Consider the following 26,776-nt stretch of genomic DNA (forward strand, 5'->3'; position numbering starts at 1 on the left):
GGTGTTTTGTTGGTGAACTTCAGTGAGCATCATTATGATGGAGCAATGCATAAAGATCTGAACAAAAAAAAGGCTGTTGCTCCGAGACAACATTTATTTTGGCTTCTAATACAGGAGAAAAGCCACCAACACATGGGAAATAAAAAAAAATAAAATTAAAGTCTTTACCTTCACTGTACACACCAGTCTTTGGTAATTCTTAGATCTTTCTTCTGTGCTTCCTAATAACATGAGCTGTCAATGTTTGCTGTAAGACTTACATCAGTTCTGCCAATGTAGGGATAATTAGCAATAAGAATTCAAGGGCATTTATCACAGTAAATATCATATATACCCCTCAAAGCCCTGAATTTTATTCAATGTCATGACATTTGGAAATATAATTACTCAATGAAAAAAGGTTAAAATTATGTCCTGGTCCATTCTAAAGAAAATCAAACAAACTAAAGTTTAAGGTATTGTTTTGGTGATTTGGGCTTTTTCCTCTGTCACTTGACCAAATCCTTGGGCAAGGAGCTTATTTGCTAAGCAGAAAAGCAGCAGAGAGCTTGCAAGCAGGAAACTCTATTAATATTTAACTTGGACTAGAATTCCCCATGTGTTGGTGGAATCAATACACAATGATTACAGGAGTTGGCATAGACAATATATCTACCTGGAAAAATACCTCTGAAAAGTCTTATAGTGACCATGTGCCATAAGACAATTAAAATATCTGCCTTTCCAAGTTTAAGATAATACTTCTGGCATCTGAAAAAAAAAAAAAAAAAAAAACTGATAATTACATGCTTTTTATTCCTCACAAACATTTATGAGGTTAATTTTCCTTTGACAAGGCTGAATTTTGCTTTTCTTCTTGACTACTTAATGCACAGTAACACTGTTGTTCTAATGGTGCAAAATCCACAAAGCACAATATCCAAATCAATGTCATTTTTTAATGAGGGAAACTAAAGCAGAAGGGAAAACAAAATATTTTTGGGGATTTTTTTTGAAGACTGTACCAGGTATTTCTCAAGTTCCAAAAAGGTAGTGCTACCAGCATATTTTTGCAAAATGCATTTTCTAAAAACCTTCTCAGTTCTTTTGTCAGTAACAAATTAAAAATGGGGAGATAAGCATTACCTGAAACCTCACCAAGGTGACCAGCTCTCTGTTCTATCATCAGTCACCATGACAAACTCCCAAGTCATGATACCAAGCTAAATTTCATCCTGCTTTTTCACGAAAGTCAAATATGTCCCTGCTTTTAATGAAATCAAACTTTTTATTCATAGCAAGAAAGAGAACTCTGTCCTACATCACCATGCTTCAACGTACCTATCCATAAATAAACAACTAGAGAACTAAAGAATTCAATTAAGTTTTCATTTCTCTCAGTCAATTGCAGATCACAGAGGAAGCACCAATGACAGCAAAGACAGATGATGAAAACCTGATCAATTGCTGTCACTTCAATTTAGATAAAACGTCACTCACTTTTCAGCTCTGCTTGGTGCCCAGAAGAGATTAGATTAAAATTAAATCAAGAGCAAAATAAAAAATCTAAACAACAGTCAAAGAAAACCTTTTCCAGCTCTTGTAAATGTCCTCAGCTAATCCTACTATGTAAAGTCAGGCTACCAGCAATGCTAAAAGCAAATTCCAGAAAGTTATTCCTTTGAAAGTTATCAGTACTCTTTAGCCTTCAGAGAAAAGGAGCATGGAAAGTTAAACTACCTGTTTGCTTAAGTTCTCTCCTTCTGTACTGGATTTGGGACAATATTAGAAAGCTTTCTAGAACATGATTGGGGCAAACATTACAAAATCTTATGTCTGCATCCCCCACTGTCATGTACCATGACATTATGTGTGATTCCCAGAGGTTCTGGTGTTATTTGATTGTTATAAAGCCACAGTAGAAATTTGCTAAGATCTATCACACCCTGATTTTTTTCAATTTTGGGAAAACATAGATAAAGCACTGAGGTGCAGGATGAGCAACTGACACTTTATTTTGGTTTGGATAACCATTCTGCAAGTGGCTTCATAGAGCGAAATATAAAGAACATGAATTTAGCACATTGTTACAAGTGGAACACAAAGGGAGAAGACATTTATTTCACCACCACAAGGCTGTCATCACATATAAAAATTTACAAAACAACAGAAGTAAAAAATCTTGCCTTTATTTAAAAAGAAAACTCATGCTTTACTTAAAAGCTGAGGAATTAAACTTGGTTCATCCTACCAAATTTTGTGTACAGCAGCAGTTCAAGTAGCATATCTCAGCAGGCAGAATTAGCACCAAAGGAAACATTTTAATGAGGACAATATTAATCCTAGATTTTATCTTTCTTCTGTCAACATTTGTCACCAGTACAAATTACACAGTCACTTACCACACTGTCTGGTGATGCCCAGCCCTGTGGCTGCACACACACCGAGGCCTGGAGCTGTCTGGAGCCAGCTGTGCTGCCAACACTGACCTTGCACCCCTCAGGGACAGCCCCTGGGCATGGGCACATCTTGGCTCGTCACAGAATCACACAGCTGGCCTGCCCACCCACCCTGGGGTTCATTGTGCACCCCACACATGGACAGGGCTGTCCTGGGAGGGCAGCAAGGAGGAGCTGCAGGCACTGGGGACAGGTTATGCACTGGCATCCAAAGCTGAGGGGACCCTGGAGAGCACAGGGAGCACACAGTGGGTCACAGATTGTGTCAATTATTCTGCCAGGCTGTACCAGGGCTTCTACTGCCACCTCCATGTGACATGAATAATCCTTTGCTCAATTTCGCTTTTCTAGCTGTTGACAATCAGCAACATACAAAAGGAACACAATTTTGCAGTAACAAAAAAGGAAAATGTTATAATATTTTAAAATTATCATAAAATATTTCTCTTCTTTGAGAAGAATGTTGTATGACTTGGCCAAGTTACCTCATAAGCCCCATGGCTCAACAATGAAGACACTGATGGAAGACTGAATCAGAAAAACTGGAATGCTTTTCTGCCTCTGCTGCTAGCATAAAACTGGTTTTCCTTCAAGCTTTGTATTATTTAATTCATGCAGGGCCACCATCTTGGTCAGTGGGGGTTTTTGAGAGTAGCTAAAGAGAGGCAGAGAGCAGCCAGCACCAAGCACAACACAACAAGTGAAAGTGCTGGCTGTGCACTTGGATATGTACAGGGAAGAAAAATAGGATAGAAAATTCACTCTGGATACAGCAACAGAACAGTGGCATCCTAAAGATCCACCAGACAGAAAGAGGTAACAAGGCTTGAAGGACACTCCTCTACATCTCATGGAAGCCACATTTTCCAAACAATTCAGAAGTCCTACCCTGATATTGAGTCAGCCCATCCAGAATCCCTCTTCCCCAATCTGAGACAGCTTTCATCAACCACTTGTGCCTCCACTTCCACATAAACCATCAATTAATACTAACATTGTTAATAAGTCTTCTCCTATGTGGACAATAAAGTCCAAATCTTAGTTCAGGACTGAGAAATTTCCTGCAAAAAGTAAAAGGCTTGATTGCACAATATCCAAGGCTTACATCCCTCTCCACAGGATCATTTCTAGACAGAAGATACCTTGGCATGACAACCAATGATGGTCACAGAAGCAAACAGTAGAGGAAGTCCAAATTTTTTTGCAGGATATCCCTGGGAAAATCTGATAGATGCAAGTTTTTATGTGTTCTTAGTAAGCATTATTTTTATACTTACAAAGTTTCACTCAGCATAGACGACAACTCAGCACCTGACACGATGCACAACAGGAGTTGTCTGGCTGACATGCAATGCACTGGTGAGAAGGCATTGAAGTCAACCAGCCACATGTTTGGGCAAGTGTTAAATTTCACAATGGTACAGACACTTGCAAAAGCACTGTTTGGCTGTGAAGGTTTTTTTGATGGTGGTTTCCGTATTCTTGTACCCATCCTAGTCAACAGTGACAAGAACAATGGAATATAGCTACAATGAGTAGCATTTCCCCAACAAGGCAGGAAAATGGGAAGTGTAGATCCAATGGTTAAATTTCCACTGATGTATAATGCCAGACAACACCCATTTGGGAAGCTGGAGATTGCCTCTTTTTAATTTTTTTTATTTATTTTTAGGAAACCATTGCTATTAAACAACACTTTCACTGAAAAATGCAGGACTGGTTTCTGTTACAGTTTGATACATTAATTCCAATAATTGCTGACATTATGTTTCAAGATTTAACTGTACTGCACAGTTCCATGGCTAGAGAAAAGCAAGGGAAAATGAAAATATAAAAATCAAAACACAAATATAAAAATATAATGAAGGGAAAATGAAAATATAAAAATCAAAACATCAATATAAATACTCATTTGGCAGTGAAATGATGAATTGTTATTTTGGCAAAGCACGATAACCCTACCCTCAAAGGAAAAGGGACACCTATCAGTTATATTCTCACTGTTGCCATTTCAGTGGAAGACTGAAAAATTACTACTCTAGAAAAACATAGGAACAGCAATACCTCCCCTGAACAAAGTTTATTATTTTACCCAATCATATATATGCAACACCCCATCTTCCAACTAAATATTCTCTATTTCCTCTTCTATCTTCTCCACAGGCACATGGGAGGGATGAAATATATCTGCAGGCTTCACCATAACCAACAGTTTCCATATTTATGAAGACCCAGAAGCTAATGTAAGCTTATTGCTGAGATGACAGTTGTGCCTAAGCAGAGGAAACACGGGGGGGAAAGGAAAGAGAAAGAAAAATGATGAAACAAAATACCTGAAGTAGAAAGCCTAGCTCAATTGTAGCTTTTTAGATCTTCTGAAAAGAGTAAATGAAGACAGTATAGGCAAAGTAAGCCTTGCCTAGACTAAGGCTGCTCAGAGGATGAGTTTTAGCAGACCTGTGACACCTTCACTTTTTACAGCCGTGAGGCAGAGGGAGCACACATCACAGTGTGATTCTGCATTATGAGGAACATCTACCACATAAAACCTGTACTGCTTCATTGTGTGATTATGTGTGGAATTCTGGGATTTGTTCGTCTTCACTGTGAATTTACTGCTGTATTATTTTTCAGAGGCATTTCTTCTCCTAGATGCTCAGAAAAGCGTTTGATTGATTAGTGTTGGTTTTCTGGTTTACCACTAAGCTGATTTGAACAATCCATTTGTTAATATAGTGAAAAAAACATTCACGATTATAAATTGTTTAACAAGTCTCAACAAACAAGTCCCTTGGTGGTCCTGAAGTTTCTTAAAAGCAGATGGATGAGGTACAATTTTATAGATTCTCTTTCATATTTGTGAAAAGCTGCTAAGGTCGGAAATAGGCTTTAGTGCAAACAAGGGGCATTGTCAGACAATAAAGAGACAATTGCCTGTGTTAGCACAACAATTAATTTATTTGCAGAGAACCACTCAGTCTATTTGTTACCAGAAATGTGCTAATTATTCCTGCTAATTACATGCAAAACCTTCATTATCACCTATATGAGGAAGAGGACCCCTCAGGTTTCAGTGACAAATTAATTACTGTGTTTTCCTTCTGAATGTACTTCTTGACAGTCCCTGTTATCTGAAAAATAAATTGGCTAGCAGGAAGCTTGTCTCTCAGAGACATTCTGCAAACTAAAAGCAAACCTACAAATATCATATCAAGTCACTACTGCTAATTTTTCAGGCAGGTATATTCTGAAGCTCTCAGAAATTCTATATTAATTTACAAGCTCTTAATCCTAATAAAATGTATCATGCACTGCTAAATTCCACCATGTAGCCGCTTTCAGAGCCCTTTACACATCTATAAAACAATGGGTAAGATAGCAGGCATTAGGTTTTAAAAATACAATTAATAAACCCAATGGTAAGCTACAAGTCAGTAAAACATTGACATAATTTCAGGGAATAATTATTTAAAATTCATAGCTGAATTTTATTCTCTGAATTTCGGGGAATAAATATTATTTAAAATTCATAAGTGAAAAGGACAGCAAAGGGGCTGTATCACTCAATCTTGCATTATCACCATTCTTATTCAACTCACAAGACACTTGCCCCTAATTCTTTGGAATGCACGTCCCGGGCAGGGGAAGCCTCATGCAGAAGGCTGAGAAAGAGGAGGCAATCAGGATGAAAGTCTTGATTTTAAAGGCAGAAAATGTGGTGAGTAAAAGAGTTGCAGCACGATAAATCTGGGAGAGGAATGGATGGAGAGGCTGCAGTGAATACTCAGCACACAAGATAAATTGACTATTCAAAAAAATTATTTAAATCTCTTAAATTTTGTGTAGAACCTGTCAGGTAAGTTTCAGCCATTCCTGTATGACACCTTGCCAACAGCCTGCCTCCACTTTCATTAAAAGCTGCTCTGGTGAGCTGTGCATCCTGCTCATATTTACTCAAAGCCTCCTCAGTTTCTGTGTTCAGTACAGCAGAATATCAACAGCTTTACAATTCAGAGTATCAGCAGCATCCATAAAGGGGCACATGAGCATCATCCTACAACTGCAGAATGTGGATTTGCAAGCACAACTTTAGGAGCAGCTGCAATATGACATTGCACAAAACAACAGCTAATTTGAGGCTGGATACAAACGATGGGGTCTTGGCAATGTGTCAGGGATGGGAGACAGGGCTCAGACAGGGCTACTAAAACGTTATAAATAGTTTCATAATGAACCAGGTGATGATTAACACACATGCAAAGTCAGATTTCAACAGCCACTCCACCTCATGAAGATAAAGCAGGAGTGGAGGAGTGGATTCAGACTCTGGGTGTCTGTAAGACCCAGCCCCACCTGTCCAGACCATCAGCACAGACAGGCAGTGCCCAAGAGCTGCCTGGCCTTGGAGACTGAGAGTTCATCCATGACTCACTGGATCCATGCCCTTCCTTCACTGTAACTAGGGTATCACTTTTCATACAGCATGCTCTTCTACTTAAAACATAAGATACTTAATTTTTTACTTTCATATGCAGCCCATTTTTCAGACTCCTGTGTTTTGTGTATCAAGCAGCCCAGATAAGCCCCTAAGTCCCCTAAGCAACCTTGTTGGTGCTCTCTGCAGTGCTGTCTCCCTGAAATCCCCAGAAATAACTAGATGGCAACTTCATTATTCTTCAAGTCCACTTTCATCCTCTCCTTTCCTTGAAGCCTTCAAAAACCTCAGTAACAATATTGCTACTAATACACTCAGTTCCCATAACCTGTGCTACTGAATACAGTTTCCATTTGTGCACTTTGGTTTGTCTCTTTGTCAGAAGGAGTTCCCCAAAATGAGAGAACTCTCTTGCGTATTCTTGTTGTAGTTAGCATGCCTTAAACATTACTCAACTATAATTATTAATAGAAGTAGTAGTAGCAGTATGAGAGGGAAGCACAGTGCAAGTTTTCCAAAACACAAATGCAGCAAAAGATTCAACATTTGGAGACGAATACAACATTTGTCATAATTTAAAAAATTACAAAAAATTAAAATCTAAAAAAATACAATTAAAAAACAAACAAAAAACCTTTCATGACAAACCAGCAAAGAAAACACACAAACCCTCATGTAACCATAGCTGTATGTACTTATAATTCTTATTTTAATTTTAGCCTATAATCCTGACTGAGGTTCTGGCATACATGCACTCTCTTTGTATCCTCTAGCTCATCATCTACCTTCATTCAATAAATCAAAATAAAAACAAGTGGATGAAAAGGAGTACTATACTCCATCTGAGTGAAGTTGGCGGTTTTTAAGTCAGAGACATTCATGTAAAAGATAGAATGTGTATGGTTTTATTTCCCAAAACTCATAAAATTTCTTGTAAAGCTCATTCCCCACCAACAGCATAGTCTGCTTTGTTGATAGCTATTAGTCCAATCCATGAGGATAATAAACAAAACTTTTTACATATACAAAGTTCTAACCTCCAAGTCCCAGTTTATTACCAGGTTTTTTATTCCAAAGGATGGGAAGGGTTCCTTAGCATAAGCAAAAAAAATCACATCTTTGAAATTTTAAGCACACTTTTTTAAGGACTATATTACTCTGAGTGACTGAAAACCTCAAAAAAGAAGTGGTTAGCATTGCTGCTAGTCCTCCTACAAGTGCTCTCCAACCTCCTGTGCTCTCAAGCAGTACAGATCCTGAAAACATAACATTAACCTACTATCAATCCATTGAAAATTGACCGCAACAAACAAGACTTCAGGAATAGAATTCAAAAACAGGACACAAGTTACTCATGACAGAAAGTTATTTTTTAGTTTATTATAGCAGGTAACTCACCAGATTCTTTTATCTGTTTGTCAATAACAAGAACAGCAATATTTGGCTGACCCTGACAGATGATTGGCAATAGGGATGCCATGTGGCAACAAAGGAGGATTCTAAATCTGAGGGTCAGTTGATGGATGGGGGAGAAAAATCTGAAAAACAGAGGTGCATAAAGAGTCCTGCATAGCATCAAAATTGAGAACTGGACATGAAGGGGACAACAATGGAAAAGCAGGTGATTCTAGACTATTTTTGTTGTGACACAGAGAAAGAAAAATACATTGATTTCACAGTGAAACATTTGAGCAATAAAATAATGAGCGTGCCTAGCAGGCAAAGCCTTTCTAATTTGCCTGGCCCAAATTATGAGAACATATTTTTGGCCTGGCCTACACCACAAAATATGAGTAGGATTAAGTGCAGTCAAAGTAGCTGACAAGATGCTGGAGCAGAAGAGAACCTTCCCACAGAGATGAGAAAGTTGGGGTCAGCACTGGATTAGCTGACACAAACTGCATCTCGTGTTCCAGGGGTTTAATCACTCCATTTAAACCTATCAGCATGCAAAAGCAGCAACAGAAAAAACTATAAACTCTTTGTCATAGCTGGCTTTGGCAACTAAGTGACAAAGAAGGACTCAGTAATATTTCTTCTTTCTTTCCCATGTATGAAGCTTTTAGAGAGCACTCCTCCCTTCTTATTCATTTACATCTAGATAAGAATTTGTGTAGTCAGAATTGTTACAGTTGTAACAGTTTGGTGGTAAGATATGTTAAATAAGCTATTTTTTCAATGTAGGAGCCCAGGGACTTATATACCTATAGCCACAAAGGATAGGGATCCACTCCTCCTGAAACCAACACTGGTTTATCAAGTTCTCCAACAGACATAGTAAACACTGAAGTGAAAAAGAACTGATCTAACTCAAAATTATAGTAGTCATAGAAGATTTTGTTATTTTTCTTAAAGACCGCATGCACTAAAACACTGAGAAATTTTAAATTCCTTTACATTTGATGAGGTGAGGGAAGCAGTTGTTAGGTACAGGATTTTTTTAGATCTACATTTTCCTTCAGGTCCTCACATGCTCTTGCATAAACATTTCCTGGCTCAAGATTGTGTTTGCTCACACCAAAGTTCTTCCACAGACGCTTTTACTTCCTGCTGCAAGGAAGGGGGAGGGAAGGCAGCGTGCAGTGCAGCACCATTTATCCTCTGCAGACAAGGCTTGATTTAGAAAAGGACCAGTCACAACTTGCTGGGAACAAGAAGCCAAATAAATTATTTTACTGTTTGATTATCCACATCATTCAAAGCCTGTGTCAGTGGCAATTGGCTTGCTTCCTGTCATGCTGGGACCTGGGTTGCACAACAAGCTTGTCTCACAGAGAAATGTGAGGTTTCTGGAATTGAAGGCTCCTGCAACTGTTAGGTTTCAAAAATTTTGTCTTGGACGGAGTACCTTAAGTCCTCCCTGTTCTCTAGCACAGCAGCTAAAATGGAGCCATCCTGCTGAAGCCTGTACAGCCAGCAGCCTCCCTAGGGATCCCCCACACCCTTCCCATCACATTAATGAGCAGCTAACTAACAAAGTAAATGGAAATAAATTAGCAACAAACTTATTCTGATAGATGTCAAGGAAGAAAAGAATTCCAAAGAGGAATTTAAACAGGGAAAAAGATATATAAGCTTAGCAGTTCATTGTAAGAAAGAGTGCCTGTGTAAGACACCACATTAAAAAAATAAAAGTTCTTATACAAAAGGCAAAAGACTTGTTAAAAAAAAAAAAAAGTAAGTCTCAAGGGTAGCACCACTAATGGAACTGTGAGGAGGGATGAAAAATGTCAGCATTAGTTCTGGCTCAGGAAGTCCCAAAACCATGATTCAGTAGAAGGTAGGAGAGTACACCAAGAAGGGATCATTACGTGCTTGACATTTTCTTATACTCTACCCCAGGCTGCTGTCAGAAACAGGATACCCAGCTAGACAGATGTTTAGTCTGATCCCGTATGACTGTTCCTCCTTTGTGATAGTAGTAAGACATAAATGTGGATAGGAAGAAAGTTATGTGCAACTCAGGGATCACATGAAACTTGGAGTTGATGCAAGCACAGCAGCTGACAGTGCAGAGATTCAAACCAAGGTGTGTCAGCTCTGGGCAGATTCTGATCACAATGGCCTTTCCCCCGAGAGAAGTTCATACTGTCCAAAAATCCTTCTCATAGATTTGAGGATTAGTCTAAGGGCATCTTTGGAGTCAAATCATCTCCCCTATCCTCCTCTGGTCTTTCAATTACATATTTCATTCTTTAAAAAAATTGATCTTTCTGTAAATTATTACCTGGCATCATGCTGTTCCAATGTGGACATTTTCTGCATTGCTTTTTTTAGGTCTCTGCAAGAAAACAAGTCTTTCCAATGCCACCAGTCTCTCTGATACACAAGTCAAAACTTACTCTCAAAGTACAGCATTCATTTTCCTGCCATCAAGTATTTGGGAACTAAAGCAGATATGCAGAGAAATTCTGCAACATAGTGACAATATCACCATGTCAACCATCATTTCTAAGTTGCACACAGATGGCCCAAACCATCACAGTTCAAATACAGCTGGAACAACTCCTAGTCAGGAAGAGTTTTACTTCTTTCTTTACTATAGACTGGAGTGAAATAAGTAACAACAGTCACAAGAAATTTTCTTTCAGCACAGCCATCAGAAAGACTACCTGTTCCTTTTCCTGGTCATTTTAATCATGCTCTTTCAGGCAAGTTTGCTAAAGAAACTGTATCTAGAAAATGTTATACAACAATTGTAGCAAGTAGCCTATAGAGCAGCTTATTTGCTGTGACAAATTGCACAGAGCAAGCTGCACACCAATACTCCATATACTCTTCTGGGTCACTGAATTGATTCTGGTTCAAATTCCTGACAAACCATTTCATCTGTAAAGACATTCAAGGACCAGCACTATTTTCTTTTAGCTCTAGCTCAGTCTAGCCTCTACTCTAGGAGCTAGGGTGGCCTGCAAGGCAATACACAGAATGGATACAAGCCCATCCAGACATCTCTTGGGTGAATATCTAGCTACTAAAATGTTATGTAAAAGGGAGCTGCTCCATTTTTCTGGCGGCAGCAGCTGCTGTCACTGCATTTCAGGAGGAGATGAAGCTGTTCAAGGATATTGTGAGCTCTGGGAACAGATCAGCTGTCCCAGGTAATTCTGATCCCATAGCATCTGCTTCCTGCATCCCAGTCAAGCTGCCAGAGCAGGGAACAAGCTCTGCCCCCATGGAGCTGGTTTGGACCTTGGCTGCACCCACCATGGAACAGGAAAGCTGCTCATGGGATTTAGGTGTCACCTGGGCTGAACTGCAGTTAAGGAGGCACCCTTAGAGTCACCATTTTGGACTTAAAGAGCTTATTATTCCAAATCTCAGGTTAAAAAAGATATGTTCAGTGGTTTCTCTCAGCAGTATCACACACTGGGAAAGTAGCATGTATATGAGGTAACAGCTTCTGAGTAGGGAAGTAATACCACTTTCTCATTTTTCAGGGTAGGTCTGCCCTGCTTCTTTAAAAGAAGACAGAAAATTATGACCTTGGAAAGATTTGCTATGTATGGCATATAGAAACTGTTATTCCCAAGACTCCACAGCTCCCTAAGTGTTTCAAAAAACATGCACAGAAGAATGAAAAAACCAGACAGGTGACAACAATGGCATCAGCAAAATACCTTATGCCTCACTCAAGTATTTTATATTCAAGGCACAAGTTACAACTCATAAATTTCATTAAATCTACCTAATTTATACCAGAATCCATTGCCTCTTTGTATTTCAAGGGAATAGAAATACATGAGAGATTGTGGACAAAAGTGATATTTCTTGTAGGAATAAAATCCAAACAGAAAAAGAGAGAGATTTAGGCTTAATCTTTCTTATTATTTGATAAAAAAGCATTTTCTGAGTAAAGGTACAAGTTATTTATGGTTTTGATCACTCCAGTACACTGTTCCATACCTAAGAGTAGAAAATGTTTCAAATATTTAACAAATCAGGGCTAATTATACAGAATAATTGAATCCTTAATATAAAGCCTGAGAGACTTTATTCTTCTAACATTACTTGCTGCTGATGTGAATATCATGAGATAAAACCACAGACCTGTTAATACAAAGAAGACAGTTGAAAATTACTTTCAGTTTTGAGAAAAACACTAGGCTCTGAATATAAGTTTAATAAAAGTTCGATTCCCTTTTTTTCCCCAAAAAAAGTTATTTTAATTACTGCTTTTTTATGCCAAGTGTCTGCTTAACTTAGGAGAAGAAATGACTTTTTATTTGAAGCATTGCCTACTAGAAATAAGAGTTACTCAAGGGCAGTGTTTTATTGATAAAGCTTTTTTCTTAATAATCATCATATGTCATAACATTTCACAGGATTCATGAGATTCATATTTTTTCAAAGGCAGAAACAACTGGAAGTTCTGATCTGAAGCTAACAAAATACCCTGAAGCATTGTCAAAAGTTGGAGTCATTTTTGCATTTTAAACCCTAGATATAGTAAAAGTCAGGTCTTCATAAAAGTAGGAGAGGTTATTTGTTACCATAAGAGCCACCATTTTTAAACTGTTATGAGTATTTGCATACATTTACATGCACTGAAAGCACAGCCATTCAGAACAAACAAGGTTCATTATGAAGACAAACATGCTGAGTATGACTGACTGACAATCACACAATGGCTGATTTAAACTTTACATTCACCAACCATTTTTCTGAGCAGGAGGAGGAGGAGGAACAGCTAAGGATGCCTTGCATCCCTTCAGCCGCTTTTTATTTTTGATAAACCCTGGGGCTGCCTCTTAAGGTGAGAGAATACACTAAGCCCATTCAGCCTGCTGGAAACCCCTGCTATGGTCTCTGACTTCTAGCAGGCAAGCTTAAATGAATCTCTCTCAAGTAGTGGAATAGGTAGGAAAACTGGTTTATCAAAACACATACACAGTTCCCTTAAACAGTTCAACTTGAAGGCATGTCTGCATGCATTCCTACTGCCTGTGACAATAGTAACACTTCCTTTCAGCCTAATAGGTCCTGAGCCCCATCCTTTGTCTGCTGATTAACTGCTCTATTCATTGACCAGACCACTAATTGCATGCTCCTTATAGTTACCCTACATTACTGTAAGAATTAATGAGACACAATTACAGCTCCCAGAAATCTCAGGCCTAGCCAACTGCAAAGCACTCCAACTGAATAAGAACTCCCCAAGAATAAAGAGAAAAATTCAGCCCATTGTTCACAGGAAGCAGAATGTTTTTTGTTAAAAAATTGTATTTATTTGAAGCTGTTTCATAATTAGGTCCTGGAGAAAAAAAAAAGAGGAAAAAAAAAGGGGAGAATAGAGAAAGAACTTGGGAACCAGCATTCAGTGAGAAATCACAGCGGATGCAGAGACGAGCACACAGTTCAGAAATGAAGAGAAAAACACATAAGGAAGGAGTGCATAAAAAATTAGTGCTATGAACACTACAATCATCTATAACCAATCAGCTGTAGCTGTTTCAACAGAGCATGTCCCACTGTATGAGAATTTCCACTAATGCAACCTTATATTTGACAGCTTCATTCTTGAACAATTTAAAATAAGCATATGGGAGCTTCTGCAGTCATGTCTGAGACAGAAGAGGAATTTAATTTCCCACTCTCAGAATTTAATATGCATTAGAAGTCAGTGTCATTAGCCATGAAAGTCAAAATGAAGGACAGAAAATTAGTTTTTTGAAAATCTCCCATATTGAAAACTGCACTCACATTTAATCTGTGTAATCAACAGCCACAGCTATTCAAAGTCTTAGTGACTACAATCACTACCTATTAGCCTGTAAGTAGTTCAAAAGCTATTATTCTCACTTGAACAATTTCCCAATACACAAGAGACTGCATTAAGTTAATGAAGTTAATATGCAAAGTCAATATTCTTTGTTATGAAGTCATCTTATTCCATTGGTTCCTCTTCAACTTATTTTCACCATATAAATTCGATTTAAATTACATGTATAGTTTGACAAAGCCACTGATACTTAAAATAGAGCTTGAAATGCAGCACTGTACTTTATAGCCCTAGTAACCATTTTCCAGGGTACAATTTGTAGCAGCCACTGAGACCCCAAACTAAGCATGTCAGACTGGCACTGCTACATTCCAGAATCAACATCTTTGGGCAGAGACAACATTTTTTGTACATCTCTACAGGGATTCTCAATAATTGCACCTAACTGCAGTAATAGTTTAAATTCATGGGAAATGGATGTTCTTCTGATATTATCACTCACTGATATCACAGCAGAACTCTTTCCTGCATGAAGCAGACAGTTACCACCATGTGGTGCTGAATCCCAAGCAGGAAACAAGGCACAAATATGGATCAGAGACCTTTGTGTTCAGTGTATAATAAGTCCAATATCCCTGTCATAGAACAGCAATCATTAACTCGGGGATCTTTTGTTAAATGGCCCCTGTGGTTGGACTGGTAACAGCAGGGATCGAATTTGCAATCCTCAAGACTAGATTTATCTGTCAGGGAGACTGCAGACCTGCAGATTCATGCATTTCCAAAGTGAGTCTCTAGGACTTCGCATGAAAATACCAATTTCAATTAACCTTGGCTGATTAATCAACCTCAGTGCACAGGCACAGAGCTTACATTTGCAGATCTAACCCTGGCAGTATTATTTGAAATGGGCATTCCTCATGTCTTAAAAAAACCTTTGAGGAAAAAAGAAACCTTTGTCTCAAATAAAACATCACCTAGCTTGTTCAAGCTGTTCCTGTTTCAAGCCCAAAAATAGAACAAGTCTGAATTCCTGCAGAGTATGATGTGAAATTATTTCTACTAGTGCAAATAATGTATTCTGGTATCTGGTCCAGCCTTCACTTCAGATGTTATGAAGTAACTTAACCAATACAAAATATCTACACACTGGAGGTTAGCCGCAATTTCTAGTTGAGTTGTCTCTCCATAAAGAAAAAGGAGTCCTTCCTGCAACAATTATGAGCCCACACTTTAGGGCATCAATTCTAAGGTAGAATTTCTAAATGAACAATTATTTTACAGGAAGAGCATGGTAAGAGACAAGGGAAGGTTTCAAGTCATAACCTGAGCTCACTCAAACCATTTCTACTCCCCTGTTCCACTACCAATTTCTTTAGAGCTACTTGTTACTTATGGTAGGGCATGTAGCACTAGCAAAGGACAATCATGATCCACCAAGTGTTCCCACATGCTTATTTATGCTAGAACCGATTCACCTAAGGAAAATTCCACTTTTGTACTTCTCATCCCTTAGTTTGCATGCTGCACATCAAAAGCTTCACTACTAGGGCGCTCCTTTCCCTCCTTTTCATTGTTATATCTTGTCATTATATCTCAAGGGTTCCATATTGCTAGAGTTTCATACCTCCTTGATGTTTCTCATAGGCAGCTCCTCCAGGCACTGACTCTTCCTCGTCCTCACAGCAGCCACCTGACTACAGTTCTCCCTCAACCAACCAATCCACTCTTTTATAACACTCTTCTTATTGGCTACAGCTATGGCCTGTTAAAATCAGGCCTGTCCAAACCACTAATAATTAACCCAGCTGCAACTCTTTAGGTGGTAAGACTACATTCTATACTACCTTTATTTATGTTCTTATGTTCTATCCCCTTACAACATCTACCTCCTGCCCTCTTTTTCCTGAAAGTAGTTCAGCTAAGCAATGGTTTTGTCTGTACCATCTCCTAAGCTTGGCCCAAAGGTATCCCCAAGACTAGAACATCAACAGGACAGATACCAAAAATGAACATTCAGGCATTGTCAGGAACTTGCAGCTGTAAGACAAGCCTGAAGGCAGCAGATGAACAGGAGACAGTGACACTGCTCTTAGAGCTGCTCTGGAGGTCATTCTTGGGAGCAAGGTAAGCATAAGCTATGATGTATCATCTCTGTGTGCAGTGATAAACTAGCACATGAGTCCCTGCAGGATGAGGCTTACAGCTGATTTACACTAGAAAGGTTAATATAGAAATTACAGTAACAAGACTCTTCTTCTCGAGCAATCCACACCTATCCCTCAAGAGAAGTAAAATGTACAGGTAAAAGAATTCCTTATGCAGCTTCTGCACTGGGTTTTTTGCTGGCATAGCTATGTCAGCAAAAAATTCATATCCCTCCCCGACAGGCCTCCTTGAGAACACTTTCAAGTGCAAACCAGGTGTCAGTATTTCTGTTATGACAGAAAAAGACTTCTACACTAGTCATGAGCTGAATACTTGCCCTTTCATGACCTGGAGAAGTCCTTGCTTCCAAGGAGGTCAAGTCCCATGATCATGTTTTCCACCAGCAGAATCTCTCATGACCATAGCACTGGTATGGTACTGTATTAACACATATAGAGTAGAAGAAAATGTATCAGTAGCCAACCATTTATATTCTGCATTTCCATGTAAAAATTATCTATTTACACCACATTAATGTCACAAAAAATCCTGTGAATGGGAAGCACCAACAGTTCTATTTTAAAAAATTGCTGTGACTTTGAGATTTAGTCTAAAAATTGTTTGAAAACTACTAATCTCTGGATATTTCAGTTGGTTATATTTGGCACTCAGAAATATTTGGATAATTCTAAGAGATTCTATAGATCAAATTCCCAGATGAATCCCAGATCATGGAAGAAGCCAACCAAGTACAAACATCTTTCATTTTTATCAGCCTCGTTAGGTAGAAAGTTAACAATATTGGTTTGAAAGCAGCTGGATAGCTTTAAAGAAAAGACAATTAAGTGTATAAATCTATCACATGGTAAGAACTCCAGAGCTGAAGAGATGATTGGAAGAAGATATGTTGCCACAGGCCGTATTGCAGAGGGTCCCTCAAGGATCACCAGCCTGTTCCTAACATAATTTACCATATTCTGTCCATCTCCAGTTCAGTCACTCTCCGATCCTATGAGATAGTTTATGGAATATGTTTAGGCCTTGCACTGACAGAGCAACAAAAGGCCCTTTGAAAGCACCCCTCACTGGGGTGGAATGCACAGGCCATGGTCTACCTGGAGCGCTCCTCAGTACAAACTAAGATGCTCTGTGATAAAGTCAGCATGAATAAAACAAAGTGTTTATAACTACTTACACATGCAACACTCATAGCCATCGATTAGCCAAACAGCATGAATCCCTGAGCCACAAGAAACAGTCAATCACATTAATTTCTTTAATTCATTAATTCATGTTACTTTATTGGCCAGAAAGAAGGAAAACATTTCAGAAATGAAAAGGAATCTGCAATATCTAAGCACTTAAATCCCTACCCAAACTGCATCCTACTCCTTAAACTAAGATAAAGTTTAGCATGGGAAGAAAGTGTTATGTTGATTTATGCCCTGGTTTACTATTGCTGGTTTCAGAAGAGCAAACAGCAGAGCAGAGAGTAGTTCCTATGACAAAAACATTAGGCTGGCACAAGGTTCTGCATCCTTGAACTACCTGTAACACACACCCCTACCATGCCCTTTTTGGCACTCAAATGAAGTAGAATTTGTCTAACATGCAACTTGAATATTGGTTGGTTGTTATCATTACATTGCAGGAGTTCTATATTGCAAGAGTTCCATACCTCCTTGATGCTTCTTGTAGGCATCTCCTCCAGGCACTGACTCTTCCTTGTCCTCACAGTAGGCAACTGACACCAGTTCCTACCAATCCACTCTTTTATAACACTCTTCTTATTGGCTACAGCTGTGGCCTGTAAAAATCAGGCCTGCTCCTAATCTTTAATAATTGGCTCAGCTGCAACTCTTTAGGGAGTAAGATTACTTTTTATACTACCTTTATTTACTTATATTCTATCCTCCTACAGTTGGTCAAAAAGTAGATTGGACAAAATCATCAAATCCCTGTCAATTTTGAGCCCTAATGATTCCTTTTATAGCATCTTTACAAGGTGCTCTAAAAATACCAGCAGTCCTATGGTTCACACCTGCCATGGTAAGAGGGAAGCCAGTCACTGGAAATTAAGTGTGTTTATTATGTAGAGAAAATGTAAGAGTGGAAAGAGCTGAAGAGGAACAGAGATCCCAGAGAAATACAGGATAAGATTAGCAAGAAACAGCTCCCAAAACAGAAGCATAATTAAGCATCCAAACTGCCGAAGGGAGAAACATGTATGAAAGAATGCAGGGATGTGTGGGGAGTTAGGAGGCTATATTACAACTAAGATTTATACATGGAGAATTACAAGGTATTTAGGTTGCTGAATTCTATTTAAGGACATAAAGTCCCACTCACTTCTACAGGAATTAGGCACCTCCACATCTCAGCCAGGTGGGGTTCAGGGACTGTTCCCACGGGGTCTGTGTCTCTCATGGTTCTGTCTCACTGGTCAGGCAGCCACAAGAACATTGTGAAGAAACTCTTGATGCACCAGTGACTCAGAACAAAACTCTCACTCTACCATAAATACATTTCATGTCCCACACGTAGGACCATTTAATGACACTCAGTAAAAAGATTCAGTTGTCTGGGGGAAGGGAAGCTACAGGCAGTTGCTTATTCTGAACTTATGCACAGGTCCAGAAATTTCCTCTGTAAAGCTGCCAGCCTTTCTCCACACACAATTATCATGTGCCATTTGTGTCACTGTAGAACCTGTAAGTCCAGGCTATGGATCAGTCCTACACAGATGAAAAGAAATAAAGGACATGCTTACACACCTGATGTGAGTCATGCAACCCAAACAGTATCCATAACATAATTTTTAAAAATTTTATTCCCTTAAAGTTAATTAATACATCCATAGTAGAATTATCATTAAAACATTCTTCATACTACATTTGAACAGGTTCAGAAAGGAAAAATATTAATTGAACCACAAGGAGAAATACAGATTATTACATAAACTCTGCGTAGACAGGAGAAACACCTTCTTTGAAAGCAATGGAGTTTTTTACACAGCTAGATAAAATGTATTCCATGAAAATGACTTACAAAAACTGAACACATGGGAACCACTTCAGTAACTACAGTCTTGGGGGGCTTTCTGTTACAAACACAAGAATATGTTTGGATACCATTTATAACACATACTCCCTGGCAATAAATTACCCTTCCACTCAAAAACCTTGTATAATGGTACTTCACTGCTACCACACAAAAAATCAGAATAACTTCAGAGAGAGCAACAAAGGAAATTTGCATCTGACACTAATATCTTCATAGGATAAAGTATATTTTAATGAAGATATTGTCAGCAATACATGTGTTTATGCTTCTTTTTTCCCTTCACACTTGGATTTTATTTCATTTATGTCATGATCTACCTTGCAAGTTTAAGAAATGCATCATTTATTCATGACCTCTACTTTTTCAGAACCTCTCAGTTACACAGAAGACCAGGCTAAAGAAAAATCAAGTGGTTTGTCTGATAACAGTTAGTGTCAAAACAAACTGTGTATGTTGAATTTCTTTTAGCTGAAGTCATAATTTAAAAAAACCCAACCCAAAAACCAGTGCTTGCTTTACCTTTTTCCAGAATAAACTCTCATAATTAAGCTTTCTACTTTTCCAAGTAGCTGACTATGTATTCCTGCACAGCAGGAGGTTTTCTCCACAGACATATTGACTTGGACAATAAACAAAGCAAAAATCCCTGACTGGAATTTACAGCTAAATTTAACTATGCATATTGTTAATAAAATTTGCATATATGTCTTTCAACATTAAGAAAAAATAAAAGTGGAAATTCAATGAATTTGGGCACTGCACTGCTTTGCAGGAAAAAAAAATGATATTTAAGTTGTAATTTCCATATTTATTGAGGCTGTACGTCAAAAGAAATCTGTGTAAAAAAATCCTGGTGCTGCCTTGATGAGATTTGAAAGATGACAGCATATTAATAGCAAAGGAGCTTCTCCTTAGCAAAGATGGCTTAAATAATACCTATAAAACACTGATGAAAGGCCACATAATTTTAGAAAACATTTTCAGCATCTCTTATTTCTCTGTCCTTCAACCACAAAATAAGTAAATGCAGTTACCACGTTTTGAAGAAATGTCACCCATCCCTTCCCCTCAGTGTCAACTTTCCCCATGAAACATTAACAGATCAGTCAGCACTGACTTCTTACAATTAAAGCTGTGAAAGGAAACTTTAACTGATACTTTTACATTGATTTTTTTTATCACAACAATGCACCACCACTGGCCCTCCAAAGCTATGAACTATCAGTAGCAAATATCCAGCTTCTATTTTTAATTATTTTGTATTTTTTCACAGCATCCTGGACTTGTGGATGTGTTAGGAATTTAATTTAAAGGAATTAAGGTTTGTAGTTCCTTTAAACTAAGTTACTTTACCTGGATCTGTCTAGCCACAAAAAGTAGACAATGAAATGCAGTTCTGCCAGCATAAAACCTTTTAGATAAGCAAAAAAACTTTCCCACTAAAGAGAGAAGATCATACTCCTTTGAGGTACTTTTCCAGTACAAAAGCTGGATGTATTCCAGGGATTATGCTGTTGGTTGGATGGTTTGGGTTTGTTTTGTTGGGGTTTTTTTTTTTCTTTTCATTTTTTTATAACTGAAACTGTGAATTTTTATCAGTATAGCTCTCATTAAATTATGAAAAAACGTTCACATTGCCACAGCATGTACTTTATGGCTTTTAATACTTGCACTTGCACTGGGCAGGATTTCAAGGACACCTTTAACCTTTGCTTAACCCTTCAGAGCTTGGCTGCTCCTCAGCTGGAGGAGGGAGAGGGCAAAAGTGAGGAACTCGGTCATCACTTAAGGCATTGCCCGCAGCTGACTGTGCAAATGAGCGGCCCAGTCGCTCCTTTCTCAGGTTCCAGGTGAAACAAACAACCATTAACACCCCGGGGAGATGCACACGTCAGCTCTCACCTCTCAAAGCACTTCTAGCACACACTGCAGGCCTGGCTGGAGATCCCTGAATCCTCTCCTGAGTTCTTCCTTCAAGTACAGCCACAACGCTTTTCGTTTCTAACCAAGGAGCCGAGCTGGGGGAGAAGTGCACCCCAAGCACCTCTAGCACCCAGCCTGTGGCTACAAACAGCTTCACATCATCACAAGGTCTCACCGAGGCTCTGTAAAACAGCGCGGCACCTTCCAGAGCATCCTCTTGTGAGATCCACGTGTTGCAACATCACTTGGGATATTTTTTGCAAAATGCTGCATTCGGATATGAGGAAGTGCAGGAGTAATTTTATTCTGCAAATATGCAATAAAAACTAGGTCAATAACCTCAGTGACACATAGGAAGTCTGTGCATTCTGCATTTCCAACCACAGGAAACCAAAAACCTACAGGAAGATATGACTTTCAGTGAGGTCACCCATGAAAAGCTGAGAGCTCATGGGACGTGTTCATGACATTGAGGTTGGCAGAAGTCAAGGATCACAATTCCCCAAATACAAATTGCTGAGCAGGAACCCAAGCCAGCGGTTAAACACTGCAGAATCAGGCACTGAAATTAAGGAGTTAAAGATTAATTCACTCCCAGACTGTGTGTACATGGTCACCTCATGGGGCCATCACCAGGAAGACAAGAGATCTTCTTAGAAGAACTGGCTCTACCAGAGGCTAATTAACAGATATGCTGACTGTAAATAAAAGCAGGAGGTGGTAAACAGAAAAGAATAGAAAGTTTGATGGGGCTCCCAACAGATGCTGTGTGTCAATAAACGTCAGCTGAAACTTAGATGCTGCTTTGTGCTCTCTTAAGGAAATCATTATAATCACATTATTCTGTAACACAGTCTAGCCTAAGCTCCATGCCTCATCCTAGAGAGGATATTCTGGATCAACTAGACATTTGTTAATTACAAAACCAAGCACCTCGAAGCTATTTCGTTTTACATACAGAATGAAGCAGCTTATTCAAAATTGAAAATTATTACATTCACATTTACTACCCATAAAGTTAACAACACCCATAAAGCTAACAACTATTTCTTATATCCCAAACTAAATTAGTGGCTCTTGTAAAAATATTATTTGCTTCAAAAATGATAGTTAAATAGCACAAACATGTCTACAAAACAGACAAGAGATTGATATATACAATTACAATTAGGCTTTCTAAGCATAGAAACACTTTTTCAGTTTATCCTCACAATTTCCTAAGTCTGTAGATGTATGCCTTAACTCTGGGGTTTGATATTTGATTCTTTATATATATTTTACCACAGCCTTCACTGTCTATTTGCTCTCACTATTTCACAAATTTTCTGCCAATGAAGTACTCTCCATAAGGAAAACAGTTTTAATAGTACTGAACACTTAAAAGATGGTGATATTCATTGTCCATTCTCTACCCCACACCTCCAAAAGTTAACTCCCATTAAAAAACAGTTTTGTTTTCCTGTCTCCCATTTAACCACTTGATTTGACAAACCTTTTCTCAAGCAAACAGACATTTTCAAGTAACCAGCATCACAGGAGGAGAGATTATTTTGTATGAGAAAGTTTACAGGAGGTAATCTTCTCTTTTCCTTGAAGTTAAAGTAATTAGTACCTAGTACTGAAATGAAAGAAATTTAATAGTGTCAGTCCAATTACCTGTGAACACATGTTTATTTTGTACCCAATTACTCCCCTCAATTCTTCAATTTCAAGAGTGGACAGATTTTGCAACTCTATTTGCTTCTCAGTTCTTGACATTAACATAAAAATTCTGATTAAGCCATACAAATTATGTGAGAGAAGTTGCACTATTCTGCCATTCTTGACACACTATAGACAGGATTACAATATCTTCTTTCACTTCACAGAATTTCTAAATTAATTTTAATAGCATTTACATATTTTTTACTGCTTTTTTGGGGGAAAGCATGAACATTTTTGTTTTCTTTTTCCAACTCATGAATTCTAATGCACTAAAATTTCTTCCTTTTACAATGATTATTTGGATTAATGCTAATTGACTGTGGAGCACTATGCTTCAGAAAGTGTTTAGATTCCACACATGACCAGCTGGCACCATATGAGCTCACTCTTATGCTTCAATATTGTGCTTTCCTTTCTCTGTTGTCCTTCCTGCCACACTTTGGGTTGATGAATCTATTTCTCAACAATACTCAAACTCTTTCTTCCTTCTAAATGTTGTCTGGCTATTGTATTTTCTTACAAATATTTATTTTAAATAGTTCTAAAATAATAAAAGGGAACTTTGAGTACTGACAAGGTACTATAATAAATTTGTGCTGACAGAAATCTGAATAAAAAGTGTCTGCCATGTCAGGAAAAGAAATAAAAGAGGTCCCACCTATTTTGGCCAATATAACACCCAGGTAAATTTAAGCACACAGGAGTAAAACTAAATATATCTATTTTCAGGAAATCATAAAAATTCTGAAGAGTTTATTAAAAATATAGAAAAGAAACCCCTGCTGTTTTACCAAGAGTATTCTCCTTTACAGATTTTACCATTAATACCTGTGAAGACTTTAACAGCAAAGTATTACTTAGCAGTCATGAACTAAGTTAAACTACCATGGAAACAAAGTTAAGAATATCTGGAAAGATATTTCTGTGAAGCTGTTAGAATACAAAACAAGCAATAAAGAATAAAAATCAACTTTTGCTCAAGAAATGCCGCACGTTGCCAGTTGGTGGTAGCTTCTGGCTACAAACTGCATTCTGACACTGAGCTAATGACAGAATATAACTCATGCTGAAACTAATGCCGATCATACTAACAATGTTCCTCCCTGATTTTTAATATCTGCTTTGTTTTCTCTTCTTGTCATAATACAATGTCCAATGGATTTTGCAGGATTCTTTCACTAATGTTACACCCACCAACTTTGGAAGAACACAAAAAAGGTTCACAGTTGTATTTGAGACATAGTTGTTGCATATTTTTACCTCTACAAAAAGCAACAAAGAAGAAATGAAGCTGCAAAACCTACTTAAAAAAAATAAATCAACAGAGTGCTTGACTCCAGAATCACAATCTATTCAGACAAAATTCTCTATTCCTATGCTCATATATTTAGTGATTTGATTGTACTTTTCTTGGTGAAAAATAAAATAATTTTCGATAAATTTTGCTGAAATCCAGATGGCCAAAGCCCACACTTACTCATTTGTCAGTGTACTTCTCCTCATCCAAGGATAGCTATGACAATTCAGATCAAAGGTCCACTTAGGTCAGTATCCTGCTTCCAAAAGCAGACATAAGTCAGAGTGAAGAGAAGAGAGCATGAGCAAAGAAATCAAACACATTTTTCCCAGAATAACTCTCTAGCATTTCAACCATATTCCAGTCTCAAGAATTCCTGAGACTGATTAGTGATTTATTTATTTTGCCCAATGGACCTTCTCTTTCACTTATCCAATTATCCCTTGAAATTATATAAACTTTTGTATCCACAACGTGCCAAAGCAAGGCTACCCTGGGCAAAGAACTAGGAGCTGCATTGTAGTGTTGACTGTTTTGAGCACAGTCAGTACACAGCACTCACATTTTCTTAGTAAAACACAAAATTTAAAAAATAAATAAATAAAAAAAGGAGCAAGATTGATGCACCCCTTGAAAGAAACTGAGTTTGCACATACTCGAGTGAGTGGAGTCCAGTGGGAATTAGCATTCTGAACACAGTTAAATGCTGCAATAGCAAGAGTTATAACAAGGTTGAATACAGCTTGAAAAGCAGGCAGATGTCATGAGTGAAAAAACAGACACCCTAACAAAAGCAGCCAAAAACCTCTGTAAGCCTCCCTCAGTCCAACAACCAAATTCTGATCCAAGGAGGTTAAATATAGGGCTGCTTGAAAATTTTCCACTGCATCTATTTTTGATGGGAAATGAGGTTTTCAGCTAAACACTTTCTGGTTGGATTGTTTGGGGGTTTTTGGCATGTCTAAATATGTGCTTCTGCAAGTATACTTTCCTTACCAAAAAGCCAAACTTATCAACAAAAATATTTTGATTGAAAACACAGTATGTTAGCAAGAAATGCTAGTGTAGCATTTCATTGTATCTCCAGCTTATCTGCTTTATGTGGCAGATCTCTATCAACCAGACTTACCATTTAAATGAGAATTCTGAGGACAGATCATTTTGAGGGATTCCCCATCCCTTCAAGGAGGAAGATCATGGCACAATGTCAAAGGTGGAAGGCAGCCTCAGCCTTGCAGAGCAGGGCCAGCAGGCATCCAGGCTGTAATGTCACAGGAGGACTACAGTAACACATTTCAAATGCAGAAGTTTTTGTTTCCAGACAAAGTCTTCCAAAGTGCTCTGAGTTCTGTCAAAGCATGTTGTGTTTCCTGGAAAATTAAGACAAAAAAGAAACAGAAAAAGATTTTTATTTTTTTATCAAAAATTCATGCAGGAAATTTCATGGGTCAAGAAAGGTCTTTCTTTCTCACTAACCTGCAGATTCAAAGATATCACCTGGACCCACCCACCCACAAATCAGAAACAAATTAAACAGCAGTAAAATGGTTCAAGTTTTCTATCACAGTTCTGTGAGCAGGACTGTTCAAAAACCAAGGAGCTGAACCCAAACAAAAGCAGAGCTGAATGGGTGTGATAACTTCATGTATGAGCCCTATCCTATAAAAGACCAACCAGCCTACCTTACAAAAGCAAAGGATGAAGATAAGATTCATACAATGGCTACACTTACTGAGTAAGAAATCTATAATACAAAAATATGTATAGCAAAATTAGCAAAGTGGCAAGAAAATAAGACACTCCAGTTATTATTCCCTTCCAGGGTTCTCTTTTCAGTAAAGTTATCCAGAAGGAATAAATCCAATAAGACTAATACAATAAAAAGCATCAGCTATCCCTACACAGCTATTATCATCCCTTTTCTTGGAACCCCACAATCCCCTGGAAGAACTGAAAGCCTTTCATCCAAAACCAAGCCCTGACCAGACCAAGACAGAGAAACACCCAACTAATACTACCAGGAAAAACGTTACAACTAAATTTCTAGTATTTCTCTCCCCTTGTGGCTGCTTCCTGACATACAATTGCATCCCCTCACCCCAACTGCAAAATAAATGTATAAAGAAAATAAATAAAAGACAAGAAATCAATCAAGACTGCACTTTCTGTAACACTGTTGTGAACCTACAAAAGACAACTGCAGAAAATCTCATGCCAGTGGGGTACTTCTTTCTTTCCCCTCACCATACACAGAGAGGATTATTCCTCTATGGACTATTCCTGCCATCATTATGCCAACTCAGAATCAAGAAAATTCAAAGGAACTGGCAAAGAAATATCCTTATTTTAGAACTCAGGGAGTAAAATGAAAGGAAGGACATTTTGCTATTACAGTGAAATTCCTTTCAACACCTTGCTTTTCAATCACACCATTCTTTCACTAAAATAAAAATAGAGAAAGGTTTTCAGCAGTTTCTGCTGAGACCAGGCACCTGAAAGCTCCCTATAAGCAGTTCCAAACACTGCCTAATGCTCATTCCCTACAA

The 26,776-nt window shown here is 38.1% G+C and overlaps 2 long non-coding RNA genes across 2 annotated transcripts; both read right to left on the minus strand.

Annotated features, from left to right (window-relative positions):
* Positions 1-166: 166 nt before the first annotated feature.
* LOC132077657 (uncharacterized) lies at positions 167-17,978 on the minus strand. Its single transcript, XR_009419091.1, has 3 exons — positions 17,922-17,978; positions 656-750; positions 167-267 (listed from the first exon to the last, which is right to left on the minus strand). It is a non-coding gene; the product is annotated as an uncharacterized LOC132077657 (long non-coding RNA).
* A 3,446-nt stretch (positions 17,979-21,424) lies between these two features.
* Positions 21,425-25,518, minus strand: LOC132077665 (uncharacterized). The gene is made up of 3 exons (XR_009419092.1): positions 25,360-25,518; positions 24,411-24,486; positions 21,425-21,535 (listed from the first exon to the last, which is right to left on the minus strand). It is a non-coding gene; the product is annotated as an uncharacterized LOC132077665 (long non-coding RNA).
* Between the last annotated feature and the right edge of the window lie 1,258 nt (positions 25,519-26,776).

Source organism: Ammospiza nelsoni, chromosome 1 (genome assembly GCF_027579445.1).
Source record: "Ammospiza nelsoni isolate bAmmNel1 chromosome 1, bAmmNel1.pri, whole genome shotgun sequence".
Lineage (NCBI taxonomy): Eukaryota > Metazoa > Chordata > Aves > Passeriformes > Passerellidae > Ammospiza > Ammospiza nelsoni.